General features: G+C 42.0%; 2 pseudogenes; both read right to left on the bottom strand.

Moving 5' to 3' along the window:
- Nucleotides 1-226: 226 nt before the first annotated feature.
- On the bottom strand, nucleotides 227-2,802 carry LOC118375909 (migration and invasion enhancer 1-like; annotated as a pseudogene).
- A 125-nt stretch (nucleotides 2,803-2,927) lies between these two features.
- LOC118375908 (migration and invasion enhancer 1-like) lies at nucleotides 2,928-6,088 on the bottom strand (annotated as a pseudogene).
- Between the last annotated feature and the right edge of the window lie 276 nt (nucleotides 6,089-6,364).

Raw genomic sequence — 6,364 nt, 5'->3', positions numbered from 1 at the left:
TCAGATAAATGTGAAAACTAATTCAACAAATATCACTTTACAGAATAGGACTTTTTAACGCTGAGTTGAGTATGGCAAGTAATATAAAACTGTAGGCAAAGGATTTTGCCTGCGTCACCCTCTAGTGTACAAATGTGTCTCAGTGAAAACAAGTGTCTGTATGGGTTGCAGCCTCCTCCTTCCTCCTGTGTTGCCAGTAAAGCCTGGGTTCTGAACATGACAACAATTAGGAAGAAAACAAACAATGTCATTTTATTTTGAGATTGAAGTCCTCCCAGTGGGTATCAAACATTGTCATCAGCAATCATTAACAGTATTCAGCAATGATAATTCAAATGGCGTGTGATGATCATGGGCTGATGTCTCGTTAGTGTAGCAGATAGACCAGTGGGTGGTGGCCTTCATTACCATAACTAGCAATTAATCTACTCAACTGATGAGTTCTACTTAAAGTTAATTGCAAAGCATCAGTTGCAATATGGGAGATCAATACACAGTAACACAACGCGAGACAGGCTTCAGCAACTCAAATTGATCGTTTATCTGGCTGATGATGGTGCTGTAAACAGATAGGCATAGAAGATGTGGAATAAGGAAGTTCCACCCAACCAGTCTTCCCATGTCCTCTCTGATCCCATAACATAGGAGCTGCCAGGACTGGGGTCATCATACTATAAACCTTTCAGCTTTGGTCTACAGTAATCATATAAAGTCCTGGAACACTGCAATGGGAGCAGAGAGAGAGAAGGAACAGAAAGGAGTCTCTGCTGTGTGAGTGGTGACAGACAGCAGCATTGATCTGAGTGATAACTGTTGGAGGATGGAGGGAATTGAGATCTACAGGATGACACAAGGTGGGCGAATTCTGGTCCACTTTTCCACTTGCTTGCCATCATAGGTGTTCTGGAGAGGGTCCCTGACCTGAAGGGGCATATACATTGTTGAGACCATTTGTGTCAATTTCAAAACATGTGTCAATTTCAGTGATGCAAACAAACTGGCTGAAGTTGACAGTTCTGCAACTTCAGAGGAGAAAGCTTCCAGTACTCACATCCTGTTCCATGGGGAAGCCACCTGTTTCCAGCTTGGAGAAGACCAGCTCCCCGTTGATCTCCAACTCAAAACTGCCTGCAGAAACAACAGCATCACACTTCTCTTCAAAACAAATGTAGGTTTAACCTTGATGGACACATACACAAAACAGGCACAAAAACTGGTATTTTACCAAAAAGAATGGGTAAATATTACAACATATATTACAATACATTTCACTGTAGCCACTGTGCTTCTGCATCTGCATTGCTTGCTTTTTGGGGTTTTAGGCTGGGTTTCTGTATAGCACTCTGTGACAACTGCTGATGTAAAAATGGCTTTATAAAATAAATGTGATTGGTTATCCAGCTGACCTTTTCGTCCTACAAAGCCTGACACCTCCACCTCAGGAAACTCCACAGCGACAAGTTTCTTGTAGCGGGGCTCGTACCCTCACTGGCCACTGAAACAGTGATAGAAAACCAAAACTGCGACGAATAATTAAAACGGCATAAAAACAAACATAAAGACTCAACCTGAGTGTTAAAAGGTATGGCAGTTGCCATATTTCCATAGTTTGCATAATGGAAATGTTCCATGACTTCAAGTTTCCGGCCTCTTTGTTAAACAAACGCATCCTCCCAAATATAAATGAATATAAACCTACCAGTACTCCACTCTGATCTGCACCACACCCATGGCTTTTGACCCAGATTCTTCTCCTCACTCCTTTCTTGTGCTTTGCTGACATAAAGGTGTTTTGACTGAGGTTGGAGGAGTAAGAAACCTCAATATGAAAATAGGAGCAGTCGTAACCTGCCTCCTTAGTTACGAGTAAATCTAAGAGGGTATATTGGATTACATCTTTACGGTCCCAGGTAGGGTTGGGTCAGTGATCAACTGAAACAGGCAAGTTACTACATTATAGTTAACCATTTTTTCATGTAAAACAATAAAACATTGCGAAAACAAAAAACATTGACAATCGAGACACCAAAGGCTCATCATCCTGAGTTATTTGAAGTTTCTATCCCGTTCTTTAGTAATGGGTAAGTTCTAGGAAAACATTGAAACGTGTATTGAGACAATAATATAGCTGGGCAGGGTAATGGATTCCATGTGTGTAGTGTCAAGACCATAACATGCAGGAACAACACCTCCACAAAATGTCATATCTGAGAGGATCTATTCTAGAGGGACTTGGAAACATTTCAGTTAACAGAAGTACATAGCTAGCTTGATGGCACTGGTATTTTGAGCTGAACACCAGTTAATTCAGAAAGAAATCTGAAATGTAAATTCCAATTGCCCTGAACATCTATTCAATGTGGAATTATAATTTCAGTTTACTTCCTGAATCGAATTAATTAAAATTGACTGCAAACCTGCTTAACACATTCAATACAGGAAGAAAAACTCTGACACACTTTACTTTCGCCAGTCAGCAGGGTTTGATCAACGCAGGCGCAATGTACGAAACGTACCAAGATGCTTCTTGCTCCAAAGGCTTTTTTCTTCCTACTGCAGTTGTCATGGCTGGCTCTGTTGACATTACAGTGTGGGTGTAGCCTACAGCTGTTCCCCCTATAGAATGATCACATGACAGTGGCATTCGATGTCTGAATGCGAGCATCAACAAGTGAGTAATTACCGAGATTTGAGTAACACACCTGAGGTGCTGTGTTGCCATGGGGATGTACTGTATGGAGAGTTCAGACCTGTGAATGACCCAATACTCTAATAATATGGCAATATGTTGTTACATAGCCCTTTAGAACTGACATGTTCTCCATTTTGATGGAGTTGAGTAGTTATTACAGAAGTGAAACAAAGAAAAAAAATGTTAAGTAGTTTTGAGCATGACACGTTAAAACAATACTAAAATATTTATAGAGTTAAATAATCCATAACTTTATTTTGTGATAGAAGTTCTCCTAATGGGTATCATACTTGACAGCTCTGGGCAACAGAAAAAAACAGTATTCAGAGATGATATTCAATAAACTGTGCACATAAACAGGGGCTGATGAGGTGTCGTTAGTGATAGACAGACCAGTGAGAGATGGCTTTCAAAACAACTTAGGATTTATCTACCTGCAAGGTCAGCTCTACTAACAGTTCAGATGATCATATATAAAAGCCACTGAGTCAATGAAAAAGCATTATCTATGATTCAGTGACAGTATACAATTGCATATTCACAAGAGGTTTGGCTACTACGGTGTTTCTCATGTTTCGGCTAAAGAGAACGGTTCAAAACAGAGATATAGTTCACTGTTAAAGACACTGCCTGGAATGCTCCAGGCAGATTAGCTATAGATGGACTAAACTGAAGAAAAAAACCCTGATTACATCCAAGTTCTGACATTGATACACTAGTTTTAAAGATACATAAAAGTTGTAGTATCAGAACTGAATACAAAAAAACCCTGTTAAAAGTCTAAGCTTCAACCTTGTTTAAAGTGTCTCCACTTTACAACACATCTTATTAAATACATTGACAAACATTGCATTGACAGGTTCAAGCAGCACGTTCATCATCATAGTAGGGTACAGGATACAGGGCTTATGATGCTTAGAGCTAGGTGATAGAATTATTTTCACAGAGGGCTGAAAATAATTGAGCTCCTTCCCTTCTTGCTTTTGGTACTCAATAACATTTATCTTTTACATTCATCAAAACTTTGTTTATGTCTGGCCAATGATGGTGCTGTATTATTTGAGAGGAATTAGAACAATCAGGCAGTAACTGTCTGCCAGGCAATGAGGCTTTCGGAATAAAATAGGGTGCTCCCCTCAACCCGTCTGCCCCTCGATCTTACGGTCTCCTCCATTTCTCTGATCCCATAACATAGGAGCTGCCAGGACTGGGGTCATCATACTATAAACATTCAGCTTTGGTCTACAGTAATCATATAAGTCCTGGAACCACTCAATGGGAGCAGAGAAAGAGGGGAGAGAGAAGGCACAACAAAATCAAAGACAGTGGTCTTAGTCCAACTCTGCTAGTGTAGTTTCAACAGAGAGTTGTGTGTCACCCTCATGCCCGGTTAGTGCAAAGGCTAAGTGAGTAATGACAGTGGCAGTGATGGATGCACACTGTCTTCAGCATACTGCTGTCAGGATAGGGCAGGGTTGGAGAATAGAGGGAGAGGAGATCTATAGGATGACACAAGGCGGGCGGCTCTTGGTGATCTTCTCCACTGGCTTGCCATCATGGGCTTTCTGTATAGCGTCCATGATCTGCAGGGGGACAAGACATCTTGTGTCATTGGGGGTAGTCATTGGCAGTTGACACACACAGTTTGTCAGACATTAAAATGACAGCCTTGTAAGAAGTTAACAACTTACGTCGTCTTCATATGGGAAGCCGCTTGTTTCGAGCTTGGAGAAAACTACTTGCCCGTTGATCTCAATCTCAAAACTGCCTGCAGAAACAAAAGCATCAAATCAAGGAAAACAATGTAGTCGGAGAATATAGTAGAAACATACACTCACCAGCCAGTTTATTAGGTACACCATCATGTGCAAGAAAATGGTTCACTTCTACAGACAGTGAGCCATGTGGCCGTGGCTAGCTATATAAAGCAGGCAGACCGGCAGAGGCATTCAGTTAATGTGCGATTGGATGTTAGAAGAATGGGCAAAATGAGTGACCTAAGTGACTTTGTGGTATGATCGTCGGTGCCAAACACATCGGAGCGAGCATCTCAGAAACAGCCTCCTGGGCTTTTCAAGACAACAGTGTCTAGGGTTTCCCCAGAATGTTGCCACAAACCAAAACAATCCAGTCAGAGATCAAAGGAAAATATCAAGAATCGTGCAAGCTAACAGGAGGGCCACAAACAGACAAATAACGGCCCAGTACAACAGTGGTGTGTAGAATGGCATTTTAGAGCGCACCGATCCCTGTCAATGATGGGCTGTTGCAGCAGACATCCACACCAGGTTCCACTCCTATCAGCTAAACACAAGAAGAAACATCTCCAGTGGGCACGCGATCGCCAACACTGGACAATTGAGAAGTGGAAAAACGTCACCTGGTCCAACGAATCCCGGTTCCTGTTGCTTTATGCTGATGGCAGAGACAGGATTTGGCGTAAGCAGCATGAGTCCATGGACTCATCCTGCCTGGTGTCAATGGTACAGGCTGATTGTGGTGGTGTACCACGATCCAATCTGCAGCAACTGCATGATGCCATTGCATCAGTGTAGACCAACATCCCTTTGGAATGTGTCCGACTTGAAGAATCCATTGCCCCAAATAATTCAGGACGTTCTGGAGGCAAAGGGGGGTCCATGTGGCAGTGAGCTCCCATCACTGCCACCGTCATTAGTCACTCACCCTTTGCACGAACCCGGCATGATGGTGACACATACCTCTCTAATAAACTGTCCAGTGAGAAAGAACATGTAACGAAGTCAAAATGCCTTACATTGTTAGTGTACTTACCAACACTATACGTACCTGTATTGTCTGTAGTAGGCTATGTGGACAGGACCAACTTACCTTGCCTTCCTACGAAGCCCGACACTTCCGCTTCAGTGAATTCCGCGGTGACAACCAGCGCGAGCTCCTGATAGCGGGGCTCGTACCCTCATCCACCGCTAAGGACAACGACAAAAACAAAAACATAGCTTAGTGATGAATAATTAACTCTAAAGTAGTTGGGGGGAAATGGCCAAGCAATGTCTAAGGTAAACATTTATCAACTAACGTTAGCTAGCATAAAACATAGCCTGTTTCATAATAAAAGAGTGGGTACTCTGCGCTATGAAGATGGCTGGTTCGAGCTGTTAGCTTCTGTAGCTACAGTAGCTACCTAAAACGCATGGGAGCTGCTTTTAAAAAAGTCGAATAATCCAATAAATGGAAAATAAACATACCAGTATTCGACTTTGACTTGCACACCCATGGCTGTTGAAGAAACTAGCTAGCTTGCTCACTCCTTCTTCTCGATAAGCTGATTCAGGTTTGACCTACAGACACGATTGTGTAACACACATGCTAAAAAGGCTAACTAGCTTGCTGAAGCGTATGAGCAGAGAAATGCTTTTGGTTGGTGTAACCAGAGGTGGGAGGAGCGAGAAAAAGCAGGAAGAAAATACTAGCAGGGACCTGCTCCAATACTTTTGAAATGCATCCTTCCTTTCCCTTTCTACTTTCCTTCTTTGAGATTATTGATAATCTGTTTGAATGACAAATACTATAGACATATAGGTGAGGTTTGGCTCGTTATTGGTGACACTGTAATGAACAATCCAACTTTGTATAAAAATAACAATTGCAGTAGCAGTATTTTAAAACAATGGACAATTGTCTGTCCATTGC

Source organism: Oncorhynchus keta, chromosome 32, assembly GCF_023373465.1.
Source record: "Oncorhynchus keta strain PuntledgeMale-10-30-2019 chromosome 32, Oket_V2, whole genome shotgun sequence".
NCBI classification, from domain to species: domain Eukaryota; kingdom Metazoa; phylum Chordata; class Actinopteri; order Salmoniformes; family Salmonidae; genus Oncorhynchus; species Oncorhynchus keta.
The sequence above is the reverse complement of the archived record's forward strand: the minus strand, read 5'-3'. Positions and strand labels throughout refer to the sequence as shown.